A 24,160-nucleotide genomic window follows, 5' to 3' on the forward strand; every position below is an offset into this window, starting at 1 on the left:
CGTCTTAGTGGCTTAACGGAACTATTTTTGTCGGTTTCGTTCTCTTCTACTTTATTTATAGCTTTCGTAGATGCAAGCCCGTAGCTAGAATTAATCTCCGGGGGGGGAGACTCACAGGTTATCAGGGGGGCTTTGTAAACCAAGTCCACTTTTCAAAATATTAACAGTATTAATTACACTGATAAACAATGAAATACTCCTCTAAATAAAACTAAGTGATCTTTATGTATTCAGATGTGCTGATAACGAATATCGCATCCGTTTTCCTGTATCACCTAAGTTTTTTTGCAGAACACCCAAATTTTATAGTTTTATGGTTTCAGGTCTCCGCACCCTGCTCCGCTTCCGGCTTAACGTTTGGTTCCTAGCAAATGGATAAGAACTTTTCAGCGACCTTGTGTTTATGACTGGCACTTAATATATAGTGGAGGAAACATCTGGCAGTAGAGAAATTTCCTGTTTCTCTGTTAAAATTTGTTCTTTTGTTGGTTAGTCGAGTCTTAACTTCCTTTCCGATAACTTCGTGAGTAGCCTTCGCAAGTAGCCGTATTTCATGTTTGTGTATGTTCGTGAAATTGTGAATGTAATATTGTATAGTGAAGTGAAGTGTAAGTTGTATTTTAACAAAACGATAAGAGCATTCACAATTGTTTTTTTTTAAATAAATATATTATAAGTCAATTAATGAGTTCGCCATGTCACGCAAATATGTGAATAACCCGAACTTGTTTTGTTATGTTTGCGGGGAATTTACTCCGAAGTCACAGAGAAATACTATCACTCCTATAGTGAAAAAAACATATGAGTTGTATTTTGGAAGTAAAGTAGACGAGGGAAAAAGCTGGGCACCAGGTAAAATTTGTTGTAATTGTTCGAGAACTTTACGTGGTTGGCTTAATGGCACTCACAAATCAATGCCCTTCGGAAACCCTGTAATATGGACAGAACAGAAAGATTATACTACGGATTGTTACTTCTGTTTAACAAACATAGTGGATTTGGTTCTAAATCAAAACATTCTATATTTTATCCTGATGTCCCTTCAGCCAAGAAACCTACGAGTCATGATTTTATACCAATTCCTAAGCCTCCTAAAGAATGGACAGTGGATGAAACAGAACCAAGCAGTGCTTCTCCAGATGATGAACCCGGACCCTCATATTCAAACACCGATCCAAATTTTCCTAATCCAAATATACCTCACTTTATTTCCCAATCCGAACTAAATGATCTAGTCAGAGACCTCAACCTTTCTAAAGTTCAAGCGGAATTATTAGGTTCTCGTCTCGGAGGGTGGAATTTATTACAAGATGGTGTTAAGGTGTCATATCGGAAACGCCAACAATCACGGACACATTTTTTTTCTGTTAGTAATGAGTTAACTTACTGCAATGATGTAGAAGGCCTTCAGCAAGAACTTGGAAGGAGTCACAACCCAAACGAGTGGAGACTATATTTAGATTAATCTAAGAATGGTTTAAAAGTAGCATTGTTGCATAATGGGAATATATACCCATCAGTAACCCTTGCCTATTCTTCCACCATCAAGGAAGCATATGAAAGTATGGATACAATATTAAAAGTGATAAATTATGAAAAATATGGTTGGCAGATATTCGGAGACCTCAAAATGATTGGTATACTGTTAGGCATGCAATCTGGGTTTACAAAATTTTGTTGCTTTCTTTGCGAATGGGACAGCCGGGCAGAAGATAAACATTACAACATTGTGGATTGGCCCATACGAAAAAACTTAAGTCCTAGAGAGAAGAGTGTTAGGAATCACCCTCTACTTGAGAAAAACCAGATTTTGTTACCACCGTTGCATATAAAGTTAGGGCTGATGAAAATTTTTGTTAAGGCTTTGGATAAACACTGTGAGGGTTTTGGGTACTTGAGAAAAACATTTCCTAAACTCAGTGATAGTAAGTTAAAAGAAGGTATATTTATTGGGCCGCAAATCCGTGAGATCATTCATGATGACAACTTTGTGGAATTGCTAACAGAAAAAGAGAAATGCGCATGGTTAGCTTTCAGACAAGTATGCTGTAATTTTCTTGGAAGTGTGAAAGCTGACAACTACAAGGAACTTGTTAAGAACTTGTTAAGAACTTGTTAAGAACTTGTTGAAGTGTTATCAGCTCATGGGGTGCAATATGTCCTTGAAAATTCACTTTTTACATTCGCATTTGGACTTTTTTTTTATATTTCATAGTTATTCACTTCAATATTTAAATCTTGTTTCATGAGCAAACAAACAAAAATAATTTCAAATTTCGATGTATTATTACAAAGGGAATTAAATTTTTATTAAAAACAAAAAATGAAAATCCAGGGAAAACGATAGGTGATACAGCATTTCTACTTTCAGATTTGTATTCAGCGGGGTCGAATTATAAATAATCACCTATTTTCGTTCAAAGGAGCAAAAAAAAAAGTTTGAATTTGTTCATCAGTGTTGTTATTATTATTGAAGGTGTGTGTGTGGGGAGGGTCATTAACTTATATAAAATTTATAAATATCATACAGATACTACATTTTCTACATCTTTTAAACCATCTCTGGAAGTGTTAATTGATTGATACTGAAATCATCCCTTACAGTAGAGGTTCCCAAACTTTTTCGTTTCTAGTGTTTCAAGATTTTTCCTCTGCGCCCTAGTCAGAATGTTGGCCTATCTTGCACTTGCAACGCCCAATTAGTGTGGTTAGGTTGCTTGCCTTAGTTCAAATATATGCACAAATTTCAAATTCAGAAACATTTTACATATAAAAGTACTAAATAAGCAAATATTTTGGAACAATATAATAATTTCATTGAAAGTAATGGAACATTTCGCGGCGCACACTTTGGGGACCACTGCACACTCAATACTACTATACCTAGGTAGATGATAGATATGTATATCACACAAAAAAAGCACAATATTCAATCACATTATTACCTAAAGTACATTTCACTCCCGGCTGAAGCAATGAAGAAACCTTGGGAGCTGTTGACTTTTGATGCACATGCGAAGGGAATTTGCATGATGACATCAAAGTCATAGATTTCTCTCTAAACTGGAGGTCACAACAGGGACAGTGAAGGTACAGATAAAGAAGCCCCCCTATGAAAGAACTTACGACGTCTACATAATCTAAATATTTGCAGCTGCTTAGACTTCTGCTCATAAAGAAGATGAGTGAGTGTAATATCTGTTGTTCATGTTCTGTGGATTTATCCTTAAAGTTGTGAGCTGTCTGCATTTTCACCCTTCGCTGCAAACAATTTACACAAAATAGTTTTACCTAATGTCAAGGGGGGCTGATGGCAGTGCCAGGGTGGCCAACGGCAGGTCCGTGGGGGCTGAGCCCCTACGGGCCTGCTTAGATATGAATCTACGCTAATAAGTAGGACCAAGGACTTTATGTTATAACATATTTTTATTTGGCATCGGATCGAATACTGGGGTGAGATCTTTACGTATCTGACGAAAATCAGATTAATTAGATAAACTTGATAAGGCATATTCTGTCATATTTTACCAATTTCGAGTTTTTACATTATGTCTTCAATTTTCTCCTAGTAAGACATACTTCTGTACAATTTCGCAATTGTCTACATATAATTGGTTACTTTATAATTTATTCTTCGTACTTTTTGAGCAACGGATAGTTTATATTATCGATGGCAGGATAAGAAAATTACAAACGAAGAAATTAAAAGCAGATGCCGTCTTTTCTTATCAAGTGGAACAATAATAATACTCTCCCACCCGAAGAGATCTTCAGTATTGCAGAATTTAGACACGGCGAAAAATGAAAATCTGTCTAAAAAAGTTGTGTTTGTGTTTTGATTGCCTGGATTTACCAGAGCTGTTGCGAGCTGCCAAGTATGCTTTATGTTCCAGAAAAGTGTAAATCTGACATAATAATAAATTGAACTTAGGGTAATTGCAGTGAACCTCACGATATTTTCCCACTACATTCTTCGGTTAAAAGGATTCTGAGGATTTAAAACCCCACCCTAATACATATTCACTGGAAGAAACCGACATCCCGTATAATGAGAAATTTGAAAGTACTGTTGTGCATATTTTTGGCCTTACTGGGAATATTTCTGCATTTTTTCTGACGTTATTAATTTTTATGACATAATTACATACATATTTTATAGTTTTATAGGACCTCTCTAAGCACTTCAACTTTCGTATCTAATGATAAGCTACTGTACGCACCACGTTTCGACATTGTGACTCCACTAAAACACACAGACAAATGACCCCTACTGTCCGGCTATACGCTCCCCTCTCTGAGAAGGTGAAGGTCACATTCCTACAAACAAAAGCTCTGCCCTCCCTTATCTGCCGTCGGCACATCTGTTAACCATAGAAACAACCTTTTCAAGAAAAGGGGGAAGAGTCATCTGTTGGAATTTCTTATGTAGCAACCACTTTGGTCTTTCTTGGAAAGATTTATGTTAAATTATTGGAAACCTGACTTCGAATTATCAAAATTTAATCTTCAAAATTCGAATTAAGTAGTCATTTTTAACATTGTTTTAGATAGAGCTTTCAAGGGGAACGTGCTTTTGTTCGAATTATCCAATCCAAGATCGAATTAGAGAGAGCGCACTGTACTGTGAGAAAGTGAAAAGTCTACCTTTTCGGGTCTCGCAAACGAACGACTCCAGCACGTCACAGGCCGCCTTCCTGATCGAAGAACACGAAGGTAATCAGGGAAAGCCTTGGCCGCCACCGAGGAGCCCGAAAAAACGCATACGGAATGAGCCAGATGAAGAACGCTTGGCTCCTTAGGGCCTGGAGTACGATGATACCACCGTCGCCAAGGTTACGATTGTCGAGGTATCACGCGGTGAAAAATGTTCGGCTATGAGGTGGGAATCTTAAAATGCGGCCGGCGTTATTCCCCACCTCCAATAGCATAAGAGGGCGAGCAGATTTCAAGTACACGCTCGTCTGATTGGCTGTTTCGAGCACCTGTCGTGACGCGTAGGAAAAACAACCCCGTAAGCGTCTAATCACGTTGCCTACTACCCCCGTGAAGTAAGAGCCTAAATAGAAGGGGAGGATTTATGACAAAAGCATCGACGACTCTGTTGAAAGCCGAATTTTGTGCATGCTGAGGGGCATTTTTTCGATCCAGTAACGAGAGAAGGATCGCGAAAGATTGAAGGGGCGAGTGCTATATTAAAACCCGTCAGCTAATTATGCTCATCTCTGTATTTACAAAATGCATATGCCTCAGCTTTCTCTAACAAGCTTCTTGGTTGTAGATATGCTCTGGAAATTGTTTTAGAATTTATTTCGTGCGTATTTTTTGCTATGTAGTGTGGCTATTTTTCCACTTTTATCTAATCGCGACGATGAGAATGAGTGATAAAGAGACATCCACAAGGAACATCCAATCGCCACATTGGAAACTTCGGCGGCGAGAAGTGAAGTCGAGCAAGCTTAATTTATCTTGAACAATATTTAATAAACTTCATTCAATTGATTAGCATGCAAAGTTGCATTTATATATTGCAATGTTAAAGCATTATATAAATTGGTTTGGCAATTTTCTTTGAAAATACATGGAACAGATAGCGAATTTGGTTTGGAAATTCGGAAACCTGAATTTACACAACCAATCTCTTGAGTTTAAATAGGATAATATGCAAGTGAATCTCATTATTGAAACTAATCCTTAAAGTTTGGTTGAGTGGCAAAAGCTGTAGAGGGACCAGAAACGAAAGAACCTTCGGCCAAAAGCCTTCGCGCATCTTCCCCTCCATCCGTTCAACTCGTACAAGGAAGCGTGCCCCTGCCCTTCACGCGCGAGTTCGATACTCAGGACACGTGGTTCTGCGCAGGCCCTTTTCCCTGTGGTCCCCCATAATATTCCATCCACGAAACTAAAGAAACAGGTAGTTTTTAACGACAAAGCCCATTTGAAGGACGTTGCTGAATTTATTTTTATTTAACGGAAGGGGGATGACGAATCGGGGGTTGCTAATTTTTTCAAGTACTCTTATGAGAAATATATGTGCCAGGTTACGCCCTTTCAAAAGGTAAAGTCAGTTTGGTTTAACCAGAAAAGCAATTTCTCATTGTTTTTTGGTGCAAGAAATTGGACATTTGCTCTCGAACTGGAGAAGCTTAAAATAACCCGTGTCTTATGCAACCCACGGAACAGCTGTGTGCGACGGGTTGCAGAGCTCTAGGGATATTTATTACGCCACTACAAGCAGCCCCGAAAGCGCCGCGGCCGTGCATGAAGATGGGATGTGGTTGAAAATCAACCCTGGTATTTTTCGACCAGTCCAAGTTTCCAGTTTGGAATAACTTCGAACATTTGTAGTACCTTTTATATTTATATATACGTACTAATAGTAGTTGTGAATTTGGCTAGTTAATTGTCAGTGGATGTTAATATCCAGTTAATTAACTAACTAATCTGCGAGAGTGCGGAAATTTTGATTCCTGATGTACTTTACATCCGGCTTTCTCCGTCTCCTAGAATGCTCCGACTTGCATAGGAGAATTGCACGGGAATCGAAGGTTACAAAGTACAGCGGAACTGGCTGCTATACATATAAGCGAAGGGTGCCCTGTAGCAGGCCCCTTACCCTTATTTTCAACCAGTGCCACCGCCAGGAAGCAGAGGTAAGTGCTGGCGCATTCCTCAGCCACCTACCCGTATCGTACCTGCAGTTACCTGGAAACTGTACAGACTGGCTCGTCTCCTTCGGTAACATACTCTTCGTACCGGGACCGATTTTCTTGCGTGTGTAAGCTCGATCCTATTTACACATTAACACTACCTAATGGTGAGCCTCCATAGCCAAAGCTGCGGGAGGTGAAAACATAACTTTAAAAGGACTTTAAAGGACTCGCACCCTCAAGTGCTATTTACATCGTCAAGATTTTACCCGGCATATTTGAATATGAAAGTAAGGATTTTTACCCATCTCAGCAATCAATGTGAATCTCCCCAGAACTCGGGAGCTCTTCCCCTACACCTCCTTCACCAACGTCTCTCCATTCGAATCCCCCTGGACTGTTCTCTCCCCTCTTTATCCCCCCCCTTTCCACAAGACAGTCCCAGTCATGCAGGTGTCATCCTTCCTACTCGCCAATTTCCTGCTTCTCTTCTTCAGTAAATTCAGAATAATGACATATTTTATATTACTAAATTTCCTCTTCCTGATTTTCAATGATTATCCTTCCTTTCCTTTTACACATAATTATCATCTCTTTACGTACCCTTCTCCTCCTACTCTTATTTGTTTAGCCCATTAAACACCATCTCACTTATTCTCATTTCTCCCGAAGTAAGTGCTCAATCGATAATGGTAAAATAACCGATTTAAGTTACGCATTAGTAAATTAATTTACTATGCTTGCATACACAGCTCTGTAATATAAGTATATAATGTTTACAAATCACGTTTTGTAATTATAATAACACAGCGGAGGTGTGGGTAGTTGCCCCTGCAATATGTAAACCGAAATTGTACCGAAGAGCCGGAATTCACGGTACACATAAAAAAAGCATGTTTTTCCTTTGGAAATAATAAATAGGCAAAGAAAGACGGGGAAACCATGATTCGGAGCACAAGATACCCTAGAATGTATGATGGAGGTGGACTGCTTCGTGCTTTAGTGCCCACCTTCATTTTACCTTCCCAAATCAAAGGTTAGAAGACTGATGGTCGCGTGTTCGAATACCACTACCGGCAATGCTTGATATTTATTTGTACAACGTTCAGAAGACCATGGAAGGCTTCTATCTCCACGACCCACGTCCACCAACTTGCTTCGCGGGCCTCCCCGATGACGTTGCGGCAACGGTATTGCATTGTAATCGAGGGTCTTCTGGTTTGATCCCCGGTGGAGGCACATAGTGTTTCGGATCCCACTTCCAACTGCATATTAATTCCTGATTAGCTTATCGGAGCATAAACCAGCTTAACAAACAACTTTGCTTTCGCGATTAACCTAATGGAACAAATAAACGACGGAAAAATGTATAACGAAACCTCTCTGTGTTATTCCAATCCACCCTGTCGCACATCCACACAGCCCTCGATGGTAATTTTCCAGATCGTGCATCTGGAACGTAAGACTAGCGGCCAGACGCAATTTGATGGAAACGGCTCGGGTGGCGGAAATTCGATTTCGGATTATGCGGAACCCTTTTGATCTTCTGCATGATGGAATTCAGCATCAGAAACCTGTTTTTCTTGCCTTCTTCTTTTAACCTTCTATTTTATCATGTCCAGGTTCTCTTGCTCTGTTTCTTCTCCGATACGTTTTGAAAGGATGTTATGCCATGCAAGGAAGTTCTATCATTGCCTTCCTGCGGACAGTTTGCCCACAGTTAAGACAGGAATATGACGTATTTATGACCTTATTCTTGGTTTACTTTTGTTACGACTCTCTCAAGTAATTTCAAATGTGCCCAGCGAGTACTTTTGCACGGAAGCCTGCTTCTCTGTGACACTGCGCATGCGGTGGGAGGGACCTTCTATGTGACGTCAGGTGGATAATGCGCAGAGGAGTATAAAGCTTTAAATAAGATAAGTTTTCTGCGCAATGCCACTTTGTAGACTATCATCGAACATGGGCTTTGGATATAATCGAAAACGTTATAATGATATGTTCCATAGCAACTGAAGCTTTGTAATGATTTCAAAAATGATCATGTGGTGTTCGAAACGATCAATTATGATTTGCATCAGAAAATCAGAAAACGTGAATTTACCTTGAAAATTACTATTCGAGAGTATAATTATTGCTTTTACATATGTAGGCTTATTCTTGCTCACACAAAGATCTGATAACACGGCAGTTTTATGGACTGTAACAGAAACTCGATAACTATTTGCTTAAAATTGAATTACATTTTCTTCATTTGGGGGTGATTTTTCCAAAGGCACTCAAAAGTCAATTTCTCTGCCACGTAGTACACTCCCTGGATTGCACTATTGTAGGTTAACAAAGCTCTGGCGCCTGAATGGGAGTTGTTCATGTGTGTTTGTGGTTTTCCTTTCCTCAATTTTATTATGTCACCAATCATTATCATCTTCACGATTACCGAAAAGCGCAGAAAATCGAAGTAAAATAAATCATTCAATCAATTCCTTCATTTATTATTGTTACTTAATTGTTCATGCTTGAGTGATTGATTGATTTGTTGTTTTAAGTCCACTTTATTCACAGAAAGGCTAATCGGCACTGGACCTACAGTTTAAAGTGGAATCCGAACCACTATGTGGCTCCACCAGGTATCGAACCCGGGACCCTTAATTGTTCATGCGTTCTCAACAATCTGTAGAGAACGGAAATGTATCAAAATGCCTAAATATATGAATAAATATTGTTTAATATCTATAAAGAAGCCGAAAACTTTCTTTAGTGGCTACATCAGAAGGGGAAGAGCGCAGAAGCGCTTCATAAAGCGATAAAGCACCTTTCAAGAGAATTGAGCTTTGGTATATGCCCGTGTACGCACAAGATGAAAGTGATGGCTTAATTTCTTGTGAACTTTCCTGGCGCCAGCATGAACGGAGAAAACGACATTCCCGCTTGGTACCAACTGTTACGTGATATCCTCTCGTGGCTTGTAAACCCAAGGCGGAGTCCTTGGAAAGATTTCCGAAGTTCGTTCTTTCCTCTTGGTTTCCTTCCACGCCAGATTACACACTGACCCATTCGGAAGATTCAGTCCTCTAGGTTTGCTCCCGAACTGCGTCGCCAGGCAAGGCTGGAAGGGGATGGGGGCCTTGAGTTGGCAAACAGAGAGTGGAGTCTCTTTGTAGGCCGGGGGGGGGGGGGAGTTGAAAATCAATGCCGATTCCTCTGTTTTATTGCTTCTGTGCTTCTCAAACAGTGTTGAGTAACAACTTTGTAACTGCTTAGGTCCTGTGTTGCAGCGTGACTTGCTTATCTAGGGATGTTACCGAGAACACGAACGGGACTTGATTTCAGATAGCTTAGTAAATAGACAATTTAGAAACTTGCACAGAATGAATTTCGCCTAAATCAAAATTTCTTTACTATGAGTCTTATTCAATGAAACTTCACCTCAATCAAAATTGCTTTACTATGAGATTTATTCAATGAAACATCCCCTTAATCAAAATTGTTTTACTATGAGGTTTATTCAATGATACTTACCTAAATAAAAATTGTTTTACCAAAAGTCTTATTCAATGAAACTTCGCCTGAATCAAAATTGCTTTACTATGAGACTTATTCAATGAAACTTTGTCTAAATCACAATTAGCTTTACCATGAGACTTATACAATGAAACTTCGCCGAAATCAAAATTGCCTTATTATGAAACAATCAAAATTGCTTCAGTATGTAACATACTCAGACATACCAAGATGTCTGATTATGCCTTTGGTGCGAGAGATCCGAGGTTCGATCTGAGTGGTATTGACGCAGCATCAGGACGACAATTGGTGAGGTACTTGAAGAAGAAGAAGAAGAGGGTCCTGTCCAGAAAAGCAAGAAACAGTGCCGATGGGGTTTGAATACAGGTGTTACCGAGACAGCCTTGAGAAAATCGAGACAAGAACGAGACCACGCACTTCGAGACGATAACGAGCCGGATCTTTGTAAAATCGAAACGAGACGAGGACTCTGTCCCGTTCGAGAATTTGGTATTAATTTGAAATATGATCTTTTCTAAACCAAATGAATTTTGCTCTGGGACTTTTTCAGATATACTAGGACTTGGAAGTTATTGACAAATTATCTTTTTTCTTAGCCTTGAAAACAATGGTAAACCTGCCATCAGTCAGTTTCCCATAAGTTAGAACCAATAAACATTGTTATTCCTTTCTTGTCTTTTAGGTAATTTTTAAGTATTCTATGCCGTCTTTATTGCATTTTTCTTCATTTTTGAGGTTTATTTTTCTTCTCTCCTGTTGTTTGGTAAATTTTAAATGCATTGTTAATATAATTTATCTATTTTAATTTCCTGACATGGTATTTTAGCAAGTTTGCCGTTAATCGGAAATATGGTCAATGGAAATGCACAATATTATTTTTAACTGAAAGTTTGACAATGGTTATATAATTAATTGTGGTAGACTTATTTTTTATCTAGCACTTAGAATACTTTGCATGAAGCTTACTTTGAGGTTCCAATACTGACCAGTACTATAGTTTTAATCTTAGGTTTTACATTATAAAAACATATTAATTTGATGTACGTGAAACACAATTGTATTTTCAGATGTTGACCGACTACTGTGTCGGTACAAGGTCCACTCTGAAAGGAGGTGAATGACTTACACAGAAAAGACTTGAAGCAAATGTAAACAAAACTACATTAGCACTGAATTGCTTTCTTTTGCTTTGCTTCAGTAGTTTAAAACACCAGACAAGGGGTTTTGTCTAATTATTCAACTACTCTCTTGTAATTTATGAAAAAAACAAGCTTTCACTTTTTCTTTTTTTCATATTTGTCATTATTTTAATAATTGTAATGTTATTCTACAGGTGATTTTTGAGATTTTTTAGGTCATCAACTTCCGAGCACTAGTGATTTTAAAGTCATATTTTGTTTATAGTAACTGCAAAGTCACAGTATGATGGCTCTCTGCCGCGTTGTTGTATTCAGAATATAATCATTTTTTCGAGGGCCTGTGGCGTCGAAACGAGGCGTCAAACAGAAAAAGAATTGTTGTCTTATTAACTTCTATATGCTGCATACGTTTGTGGACACGCTATGTAAGTTGTTTATACTATACAAGTCTCGGAACTTGAGACGGACAGATTGATTTGCTTAATTTTACTTCGGTTTTTGTGCCACTTTGGTAAATTTGATATGATGAAATTGTTGAATGGGCACTCACAAACATCCATGCCCAGGCCGAGATTCGAATCCGGGACCCCTGGCTTCGTAGCGCTATGTGCTAACGGCTCCACCACGGGGCACACAGACTGGCCTCCGTCACAGAAACGAGAACAAGTTGGTTGTTTATAAATCAAGCCGACACCGAGAAGAAGACGCATTTACAACTGGAGGCAGGCGGAGACACTACCAAATCTTGTCTCGATGCGCTAACCACACGCCATCCAATCAAAAGCCGTTTGGAAATTCTCAAACGTGCGCCACTCATTTAGTTTACTGCATGCATATTTTAAGACGTCAAAGGTTATGGTCTTATTTGTCTTTAGTAACTATTTCTTACCGTTTAGTAAATGTTATGTTGTGACTCGATGTTCAAATTTCGAACCGACACGAAGAACGATCCACATTCTCTAATTCTAGAAATAAGACGAGCCATACATGTAAGGAATCTTGATATTCACGCTAGTAAGACAAAATCTACGATATTCAAATACTCTTATTCTTCTGAGAAGGTAATAGTTTCACTCCATTCTCTCCTGCATAGGTACAGGGGCGCCGACTTGTCAAAATTATTGGGGGGGGGGGGGGGGGCTCTGATCACTGAAATAAATTAATGAATGACTCACTGTCTCCTTTTTGTAAGTTTTGGCCTCAGTGTTCGGAATCTCATAAAGCCCACGAATTCCTCAAAAATATTAAAATTTTCATTTACAGTTCGAATGCAAAATGTCAATTGTTCACGGATGTTTATGTCACAAGTTTCGTCAACCATAAAAGCAAAATATTCCCGACTTTTAATATCTGCTACCACGGAGCGCAAAACAGATCTCCCTAATATATCAATTACCTCGTTCTGAATGTCATGTCAGAGCCATTTGTAACCCGAACGTCACATCCACTCCCCTAGTTCATGCACATCGTCTTTTGAAACTCTTTTTAGTAAAAAAATTTAACAATACTCATAATTATATACTTAGTATATAGTAATAAGCCATGTGTTTTGCTGTCTCTGGTCATAGCCCCCCCCCCCCAGAGTTGATGGTTTAGTGGTCTCAGTTCCCCAAAGTTGATGGTCTAGAACATTTCCAATGTGTATTTAAAGTTAAGTTAATGTGTAATGAATTCACAATTCAGAGTAAACTTTACAAGAGAAGCAAAATAATACATTAGATTCTCTTAAGCAAAATTATTTTGGTGCTCTGCCTCCACATCGATAACATTGCGGGGGTTCGAGCCCCCCCCCCCCCCACGCCAAATGGAGTCGTCGCCTACACATAGGTATGAGTTGTAGAAATCTGATAAAACACTCTTCTGAGGTTGATTTGAAATTTTATGTTAGTGAAATAATTATTATGAAGGTATTCTAGGCAGTGGCTTACGCTTTCGCCTTGTCTTCTGTGGGTCCCGGGTTTGATTCCCGATTAGTTTATCCGAGCATAAAGTGAACTATAAAGAAAAGCAACCGAGCCACCCTCCGTGGCCGAGTGGTGAACTTATCTCGCTACGAAGACACCCATTCTGGGTTCAATTATGTATTTCTGTTCCGGATTCCTTATTTGGCGTCACGTTCTGCTACTTTCGGCTAATCGCGACGATGAGGCTGGATGATGATTAGGGGAAATTGATGCAGGGACACTTACATGCCTAGACCAGAACCCGTTCGTTGGCGAGATCTTGAGTCGACCTCTCAACTCACTATGCCACTGCGACGGCAGGTTTGAATTCTGGGAAAGGCAGGATGCTCAAATATGCTTGTTCCTTAATCTATTTCATAGTTAAAATGAGCTTAGAGAGATAGAAAGTGACGGAAATAACGGAGCATACAAATACAAAATATTGCAGACATTCACTTGTCTTTTTCATGAATGATAGTCTCACTCTTCCTCCGGCACCATATTCCTTCTATTCCCATTATATCCCGCAAGATCCCTTGGTAAATAAAAAATAATACAATCGAGTCAAACATGCAGGATCGTCTAAGCCAAGTCAAATTAAACGCAGTGAAAATACCCAAATTTCATATCGATTCTCGTACGTCATCGGGAAACAAAAAGAGAACGGTCCTCCTGTATGGAAGGAACCAGCTGTTCTAGCGATATATGCTTCCATATATTTGAACTTAACGCAGCAAAGTTTTCCTTGTGTGTGGAGCAACTGGGCTGCAGAAGAGCATTAACTGCATGTGGTTAGTGTAAGTCAGAATGGAGCGCCACCTGGAATTATAACTAACGTGCCTTACTGCATTCACAAGCTGCAACTGCTCGAAGCATAATACCTGCTGTGAGTACAGTGCTCATAAAAGCTAATGCTGTTATTATAAACACATTATGGAATTTTACAAGTTTCCTTCTTGTAGTAGTATGCTGTTGTTTCCCATAAGAAATTAGGCTATTTGTAGTACAGTAACAACTCGTTTGAACCTGTTTCCAAATTCAAATACTTAGGAGTAATATTAACAAATGAAAATTATATTAAAGAGGAAATAAAAAGTAGGCTTAATTCAGGAAATGCATGTTACTTCTCTCTTCATAAACTTTTGTCTTCTCGTTTAATATCTAAGAAACTAAAAGTTAAAATATACAAAACAGTAATTTTGCCTGTAGTATTATATGGGTGTGAAACTTGGTCCCTTACATTGAAAGAGGAACATAAATTGAGAGTATTTGAAAATAAAGTCCTTAGGAAAATCTTTGGACCTAAAAGGGATGAGGAGACAGGTGAGTGGAGAAGGTTACATAATTTAGAACTACATAATTTGTACTCATGTCCAGATATTATTAGAATAATTAAATCAAGAAGACTTAGGTGGGCAGGACATGTGGCACGAATGGGAGAGGAAAGAGGAGTTTACAGGATTCTTGTTGGGAAACCAGATGGTAAGAGACCTGTAGGAAGGCCAAGACGAAGATGGAGGGACAACGTTGAGATGGACCTAAAGGAAATCGGTAGGGATGGAAAAGAGTATATAGAACTTGCTCAAGATAGGAACAAATGGAAGGCCTGTGTTGCTGCAGCCATGAACCTTCGGGTTTAAGAAGGCTAGAGAGTTAGTTAGTTAGTTAGTTAGTTAGTAGTACAGTAGGATCCATGAGTATTACCGTGCAAATTTAATTACAATTTTCATTATTTTTTTCTCTTACATCCTACGTGTTTTCAAGCGATGGATTTTTCTGTATGCTGGTGCAGAAGTTGTCAACAGTTTGTTTTGATTTTTGTTTTAATTCTTGAACCTCTTATTGGGTCAAATCAAGTGCACGAACATGGTGATGGACAATTTGCACGGTAATACTCATGGATCTGTGCTAGTATGTGCCTTGTTTTACCTGCGATATAAAAACGTTTAAGATTTCACATTTCTCATTAGTACTTTGTTTCACCATCGATCACACAAAAAGTTCTGTTTTGAGCACATTTCTCACTAGAACTTTGTTTCACCATCGATCACACAAAAAGTTCTGTTTTGAGCACATTTCTCACTAGAACTTTGTTTCACCATCGATCACACAAAAAGTTCTTTTTTGGAGCACATTTCTCACTAGAACTTTGTTTCACCATCGATCACACAAAAAGTTCTGATTTGAGCACATTTCTCACTAGAACTTTGTTTCATCATCGATCACACAAAAAGTTCTGTTTTGAGCACATTTCTCACTAGAACTTTGTTTCACCATCGATCACACAAAAAGTTATGTTTTGAGCACATTTCTCACTAGAACTTTGTTTCGCCATCGATCACACAAAAAGTTCTGTTTTGAGCACATTTCTCACTAGAAATTTGTTTCATCATCGATCACACAAAAAGTTCTGTTTTGAGCACATTTCTCACTAGAACTTTGTTTCATCATCGATCACACAGAAAGTTATGTTTTGAGCACATTTCTCACTAGAACTTTGTTTCGCCATCGATCACACACAAAGTTCTGTTTTGAGCACATTTCTCACTAGAACTTTGTTTCACCATCGATCACACAAAAAGTTCTGTTTTGAGCACATTTCTCACTAGAACTTTGTTTCACCATCGATCACACAAAAAGTTCTGTTTTGAGCACATTTCTCACTAGAACTTTGTTTCACCATCGATCACACAAAAAGTTCTGTTTTGAGCACATTTCTCACTAGAACTTTGTTTCACCATCGATCACACAAAAAGTTATGTTTTGAGCACATTTCTCACTAGAATTTTGTTTCACCATCGATCACACAAAAAGTTCTGTTTTTCGAACACATTTCTCACAAGTACTTTGTTTCACCAGATATTTTACCGGACATATTTCACACTAGTACTTTCTTTCACCGGTGATGTATTGAAAGTTCTGACATTTGTGAATCCATTTAGTACTGGTGCTTTATACTACCTCTGATTGTAGGGAACTAAGTATAATCTCATTGTATAGTTAAACTTTTAAAAAATGTAATATTGATAGCAGATTCACTGACCCTAAGAAACATGACCTCATCTAATTGCTGCATATATCTAATCACCAGACCCTTGAGCCAACGTTACATTCGTCTTTCACTTAGGAAGCAAATACCTCGAACGTTTCTACCCACCCGTCCCTCCTCACACCTAAGCGCTGTAATTTGATTCTGCGGCCTGACTCAAATGCCATGTGCTAAATACAAGTTTCGAGGTCGCAGGACAGGCCATCGCAGGATGAAGAACCGAAACTGAAATTGCTTCAAGAGGTGGCGAATATTCTGACAGCTTGACTGGAGCCTTAGAACAAACTTCTTTTCAAGATTAGATAACGTCATCCCTGGGATCGCAACAAAATGGGAACTTTTTCCTATTTTTTTTAAGGGAAGTAAAAAGAGAAAAGAAAAATCTTGAAAAGAGACGCTAATTGGTGGCGGTGGCTGTGTTCTCCTTTTCGTCTCCCGAGGGAGCAAAAGTTATCCCGGCTCTGCTGCTCGTCTCCGACTTTTCTCGTGATGCTGGAGGGGAAAACGAGGAGGGAGCGGGTGGGGAGGGGGGTTCATTTGCTGCGAGCTGTAACGTCCTACCTCGGAAAGTAAGGTAAAAAAATTCTGGCAGGCTGTCGCAGGCCATAAGGAATAAATTAATCCGTTACTATAAATAACAACACCCGGTGTTTGTCTGGTTGGTAGGGTGGGTGATGTAAGGTCGGAATTTCCCTGGCTTCTCCCCGGCTCTGAAGCTCGTCCAGTCTCAAAATCAGTGGGTAACTGGGAGCAACCTTGGGAGGTAAAGTTGGCCGGAGCGTGGTGCTGATCACATCACCTCCGAAACTGGTCGAGATCGAGAATGTGTGGGGTCCTACCTCCACATCCCCTAAATGTGCCTTTAAATTACTCTACACGTACATAGTATTCGTAATCTTACCGCTTTCATTTTGCCTGACTTCCTGGATTGTTTTGACGTCTTGAAGATTCATATATTGGCTGAAACCATGTTTTAAACAATGTACCGTCAAACGGGGTAACTTCGTCATGAGACCGATAGATGTCGGTAGGAGTCACATGCGGGTGGCACAAAGGGAGTGTGAAGCCACACACGTGCAGTTGTCGAGCGGACATCAAGGGAGGAAGTGCGTTGTGTGCAAGTGCATTGTGCTTTGGCGCTGTTTGTAGCAGTTTCTCGTGCACGATGCCAAGGACATATAAGAAGGTAGTTGGTGGTCGGAAATACCAGAACTATACCTCCCATCGGGTGCAGGAGGCTTTACGACTGATGCTGATCGGAAAGGCAAAAACGGACGCGGAAGCGTGACGATCTTACCTCTTCATGGGGTAATTTTGACCTGCTAGGAACGTAAGGAGAGATGACGAAGTTGCCCCCCTAATATTTTGGAATTTCTTTGGTATTCCTTCAGTACATTTATAAAGGACAAAGTGTTCCTCGCATATAATTTTCGTGTTGTCCCTCGCCACGGATTTTGCAGGGCACATTAGAATATGTCAAAATCTGTACGAAGTTAGACGGTAGTAGATCGTTAAAATTCAATAAATAAATGTAAAAAAATATAATTATGATAGAGAATGCCATTGGATATGATAAAAATAGCCACTTTGATAAAATAATATTTTGATATTGAACACACCCATTTTTGTAATTATATACAGGGTGAGTAAAAAATCAGGAACCATAAGACTAATGGATTAATCCTACGTCAGTGGCTGGATGACCAGTTTGCGGGGAGCCCCGTTGAGTGGCCCACGAGGTCCCCTGACCTCACACCAATGGATTACTGCCTATGGCGTCACCATCTGCAAGGGAGGATAACGGAATGTGCCGCGCAAATATCGCCTGCCACAATCCTCAGTGTCCTGAAGAACTGGGAGCGTCGTTTGAACATGTTCCTTGCTGAAGAGGGTCAACATATTGAGCACATCATATAGACAACACTATGGTTCCTGACTTTTGACTCACCCTGTATAATGAAAGCTAAATCAGTGCACGTCTGATATGAGAAGAAACACTACTTGAGATTTTTTTTTTGCCTCCCATAGTTCTTGATTTTGACCTTCAACATGTTCTGTTTATTGCCACTACGTAATAATACGAATAAATTAATTGTAATGATATTTATTGATTTTTGATTGATTGATTTGGTGTTTTAAGACCACTTTATGCACAGGACGACTAATCGGGACTGGACCTACAGTTTAATTGATTGATTGATTGCTTTGGTGTTTTAAGTCCATTTTAGTAAGGCTAATCGGTACTGAACCTACAGTTTAAAGTGAGTTCCGAACCACTATGTGCCTCCACCGGGAATCGAACCCAGGACTCCTTGATTGTAATATTGTTTATATTTTGATTGTAGACAATACTTGTACTTCAGACTAAGGAACAAAAATCCTTGAATTTTAGACCCCCCCCCCAAAAAAAAAAATATTATAAGCCCCGCGAATATTGTATGCCCCAGGCCTTGCATCAACATAGGTCCCTGATTGATGAACATGGTGATGGACAATTCGGCTACCATTATCTTTGCGCACGACTGTACTTTAAATCGCCATTCGGGCGATATCCGTCCAATCGAACGGGAAAGGGGGCAGGTGGGGAGGGATTGCTGCCGCGATCGGTTGCAGCCAACAATCGAAAGCTGACGGGCACCCTCGACGTGGAATTTCTCCCGCCGTTGTGCATTGACGTCACAGCATCCGTTGTGTTCGTGCCACGATGACGTAACGGCCACCGCGCACGAGCAGGAGCGTTGTCATGCTAATTCCACGAGGGAATTCAGCAGTCGCGGTCCTAACCGAGTCCCGGTTTGGTTAATAAGCTCCGAATCACATGTTGGGGTAGAGGGGGTGGTCGAATTCACGCTGGAACCATTACGGAAACAGGACGAGGGGAATAGTTGCGTAATGCATTAATAATCAAGTTCTAATTCTCACAAGGCAATTACCCCTGTAGCACATTAACGTAAATATGACGTAAATCATTTTCTATCAGTCGCTACGTTGGCAGTAATGATACTTTTGTTAATCACTGGATTTATATTTAAATGCCCTGTATTACACGCACTATTCCGGTAGAAAGTCAAGTAACAACGACCATGGGACTCAATGCGCTGACCACGCGTCACCCGATCAGAAGTCTCTTGCCAATTTTTGATTCTCCAAGCGTTGTCCTTGTTCTGATTGATTGCTCTATTTAACTTCGCTTTTTATGCCACTTTTGGCTAATTTGCGAAGATGAGGATGAGTGATGATATGATGAAATTGATGAAGGGACACTCACAAGCATCCATGCCCAGGCCGGGATTCGAACCCGAGACCCCTGTATCCTTGTTGTGGTCAGTGACATATTTAAGGGGGGCTATGCAGTTTGAACCCTTGAAATGCGATCTCTAGAAAAGTTAGGTTGTTTTTGTAAACCTAATCGCCCTCCAATTAAATGATGATTTTTAAGGTGAAATCGGGATGGAATTGTGGAAGTGCGTGGACTACTAACTTGTAACAACTGCGTCGCCAAAGCAAGTCTTATTTACATTCGTACCCGTGAGTTAATTAATGTAAAGAATAGCCTCTTCCGCCAACTACAGACACTTCCTTCTTGCCATTCAGCCAGAAAGAAGAAATACTTTTCAATATGTCCACTCGGCTTCAATCAGAAAGTTAGCACAGTAATTTTTCCTCTTAACTCATAAAACTTGCTTGGAGTTGTGGAATAACCGCGAAAAAGATTAAGCGCAAAAGAGCAGGACCGCAAAACGTAGCACAGGATTAAACGCGAAAGGAATTACAGCGAAACGTACGAATTCCGAAACTAAACTTGGACATGGGAATAACACCGAAACCAAAATTGAAAACACGATTAAGCGCGAAACCAAAATTGAAAACCGGATTAAACCGGAAACCAAAATTGAAAACCGGATTAAGCGCGAAACCAAAATTGAAAACCGGATTAAGCGCGAAACCAAAATTGAAAACCGGATTAAGCGCGAAACGAAAATTGAAAACAGGATTAAGCGCTAAACGCAAATTGAAAACCGGTTTAAGCGCGAAACGAAAATTGAAAACCGGTTTAAGCGCTAAAGCAAAATTGAAAACCGGATTAAGCGCTAAACGAAAATTGAAAACCGGATTAAGCACGAGAGATAGAACTGTGAAACGGATTAAGCGCGTACGGAATAAGAGCGAAAAATTTAAGCGCGAAACGGATTGAACGCGAAAATTTCACTTTCGCGGTTGTTCTGGCGACCTCTTGCTTGACATAAAGAGGAGACTTACTGGAAAATTAGAAGAAAAAAAACATTTTTGAGGGAGGTGGTGTTTTGAGCTCTTAAATATTGTACACTTGAAAAGAGTGTTGACAGGTTACCCTGTTTAAATTTTTCCTACTTAGTCCTGTGTGGTTTCTCATCTTTCGAAGAAGTTTTTTGAGCTTGTATACCCGATGGTGTATTCAAGATTTTCGAAATGTTGGGTTACATATACTTTTTGGTGATAGTAAGCATTAATTTTGCTATCTTTTCCTGCCTTCGACGTTCTTTGTTTTTTTTAGGAATACAGAGCCAAAGGAAGGAGTTATGACCCTCACAAACCCCGCCTTGGGCACGCCGATGTGTATATGCATCTATATTTGATCCCGAGTTAAGGATAACTGCCAAATGACTGTTTGAATATTAAATCTGCTTGAACGAACACTCGTATATTACAGAATAATTTTACTTCAGAAACCACTGACGTAGAACACAATCACGAGGTCAAACTATTTCACTTCTTTGTCCTCAAGGCTAAAGTTACTGCTCTATAGATACAGCCAACAGGTTCAATCACGTTATTCGGACAGTCTAAATGTTGAATTAACCTTGTAACTACTTGGAAACGGCAAATAGGCCATATTGGGTTCAAGCGACAAGTGACACGCCCATTCAGTGTATATTTCACACCGAAGCGACAAGCGCCAGGCTGCATGTATCGCTTCAGGATTTCTCCAGTCGAATGCAGATCTATGCGGTCGCTTGTCGCTTCGGTCTGAAAGATCCCTTAGAGCAGTGGATCCCAAAGTTGCCGCGGCGCACTTGACAGGGGGCTTACAGGGGCGGAAGGAAATGCTATAATATTTTTCCACTGAAATGACACTTATTCCAAATACGTGCTTATTTAGTACTTTTTACATATAAAATGTTTCTGAATTTGAAATATGTGTTTTACTTTTTTAACTTAGGGAAAGCACCCTATATTCTGACTTGGAAGCCGCGGAAAGATCTTGAAATATTAAGGACACCGTGAAACGAAAAAGATTGGGAACCCCTGTCCTAGGGAACAATGTTATTTATTTTCAATTTTTTATAAAAATTTTCGCAGTTGAAAAATCGAAAAAAAAATAGAGGTTGTGGGTAAGGTAAGTTAAATCTGCCCAGGAATGCCTTATGTAACATTCTAGAGCACATATGTCACACATGACTCCCAGCGCTCTGAAGGATATCTCGACGTAAAATATATAACCTACAGGAGAGAGAAAGACAGAGAGAGATCATTCTTCATTTTTATGTCAAAGTTTCAAGTCGATATTGTCGTGGCAACGAAGTAGAGGGAGGAGAATGGCAACGGAGACCGGGTTTGAATTTCATGGAAGTAGCTTGCAATCCAAAACCTTATTGTAGGTTTCCATAGCGGAAGCAAGTCTCTCGGTTTCATAACTGAGCAGTTTTCCAATTTCCTCTTCTCCTGGGAAATCACATTTCGGTTGCAGATGTCATTTACTCATGCACGCACACACACGCACCCACGCATGCATGGTCTGCTCCTGTCAGTCTGGCGGCTTGTTTCATGTGGCGTGCTAAAGTTTCAGGGAAGCATCGGGTAATGATGATTTGTGATGAGACTGCTTTAGGTAACACAATATTTCGTTTCGTAATAACTTTTAGATTATTTTGCTTCTTTTTTCGCTGGACACATTTAAAGTTTCACAGGATCTGGAGGACATAAATTTACAAGGTGAAGACAGAACAGAGCGAGAGCAAGTGCGGATGTGAACGTAAAAAGTAGGCAAGAAATGACGTAAACCAAAACCAAAAAAAGTTCACTTGAAAGTAAGAAACATAGAGAAGTAAAAGTAAAAATTAAAAATGAAAGTAATAATGTAGAAATGAAATATGGGGAAAATGGCATGAAAATATAGAAACAAAGGAACGTAACGACGTGAAAATAGAATAACAATGGAACGTAACGAGGGAACTAACGTCGTGGAAATAGAGTATCAAAGTAACGTAAAGAGGTGAAAATAGAGAAACAAAGGAACGTAAAGAGGTGAAAATAGAGAAACAAAGGAACGTAAAGAGGTGAAAATAGGGAAACAAGGGAACGTAAAGAGGCGAAAATAGGGAAACAAAGGAACGGAACGACGTGAAAATAGAGAAACAAAGGAACGTAAAGGTGTGAAAGTAGAGAAACAAAGGAACTTAACGACGTGAAAGAAGAAAAATAAGGGAACAGAACGACGTGAAAATAGAGTAAGAAAGGAACGTAGCGACGTGAAAATAAAGAACAAATAAAGTAAGGGCGTGGAAATAGTAAAACAAACGAATATTTTTTTCTAAATAAAATATATTACCTGAAAATAAAAGACACTGACGTAAATAACGGCAGGCAAATACAAAAATTGAAGTAATGACTCCAAATCTAAAGGAGATAAAGCTTGAAAATATGCAGAGAAGGAGAGATATAAATAGGACAACGTGAACTTGCAAAGGACATACATGATGCAAAAGTATTTGTGCGTTTGGCATCGTGCGGAATTATAAAACAGTAAACATACGTAACTTATACAATGGATGTGAATTCGCCCTGTATAAAGAATGCACATCGTACAGAGTCGCAAGATAGGAGCCGTCGCCCGTCGCCCGTCACCTCTCCTAGAAACTTGCAGACGATAAAAGCCCATTACTCTTCGTTTCCAAGGCAACGGGAGATAAAGCATCCTGGAGATCTGGAGACGCAAGGACAAAGCGTTCGTGCAGAGCTTATCAGTCCTTGACACTCCATCCTTCCTATTGCTGCTTTTGATTGTTCAACTGGGATCAGATTTCCGTTCCACGAGCACATTTCCTCCACCTTTTGCAAATTCCCCTGATCCTTTCATCTTGATCTACCTCTGCATTTGCAGCTTTCTTAATTGTTCTTTTTGTGTCGGATTACCTGACGCCACTTCTTTGTTTTTAGTTTAATCGCGACGATGAGGATGCATGATAGTCCCGGGATTGAAGTCACGATTTTAAAGAAACTTTGCATTCTATATGTAAAATATTTTAGACTCGACATTTTGATTTTGACCAGGAATAATTGAGGAACTGTAGACTGTAGACTTCAACAGTGGCATGCACAGGATTTTCGAAAAGGCGTTTGGTATGTATTCTTTCTTTCAGTAGTCAGCCCTTGTTTTACCCGCGCTACAACGAGTTCATCAATTTCATCATACCATCCTCATCTTCGCGATTAGCCAAAAGTGACAGAAAAGTGAAGTAAAATACACCAAATTAAATAATCAATCACCAGTGGCGTGCCCAGGGGGGGGGGTTGGTGGGGGTTAAAACCCCCCCCATTGGTTTCGTCATTTAAAAAAATTCAAAGCAGAAATACATTTTATTTCATAAATCGCCAATATTGTAAAATGTTTACATTTGGCAATGAGAAATGTATTTGCTTCTTCAATTACTTTTGATAATATTGGAGTTGAGTTACAGCAATGCACAAGCATTCATTCATTCCTTAGTCACTGAAAAGGAAGGAGAATTTCCTTCTCAGTATGGTCAAGAAAAGAGCCGTAACCCTTGGAATGCGAACTGAAGGAATCCCTCCTCCCCTTTCTTTCACCCACGATGACCC

At 39.6% G+C, this 24,160-nt stretch overlaps 1 protein-coding gene across 1 annotated transcript in view; it reads left to right on the top strand.

Annotated features, from left to right (window-relative positions):
• Positions 1–24,160, top strand: part of LOC145984905 (uncharacterized) — a 318,537-nt gene that overhangs the window by 52,078 nt on the left and 242,299 nt on the right. The window lies entirely within an intron of this gene.

This window comes from Lepisma saccharinum, chromosome 3 (genome assembly GCF_977018435.1).
Source record: "Lepisma saccharinum chromosome 3, izLepSacc3.1, whole genome shotgun sequence".
In the NCBI taxonomy this organism is placed as follows: Eukaryota; Metazoa; Arthropoda; class Insecta; order Zygentoma; family Lepismatidae; genus Lepisma; species Lepisma saccharinum.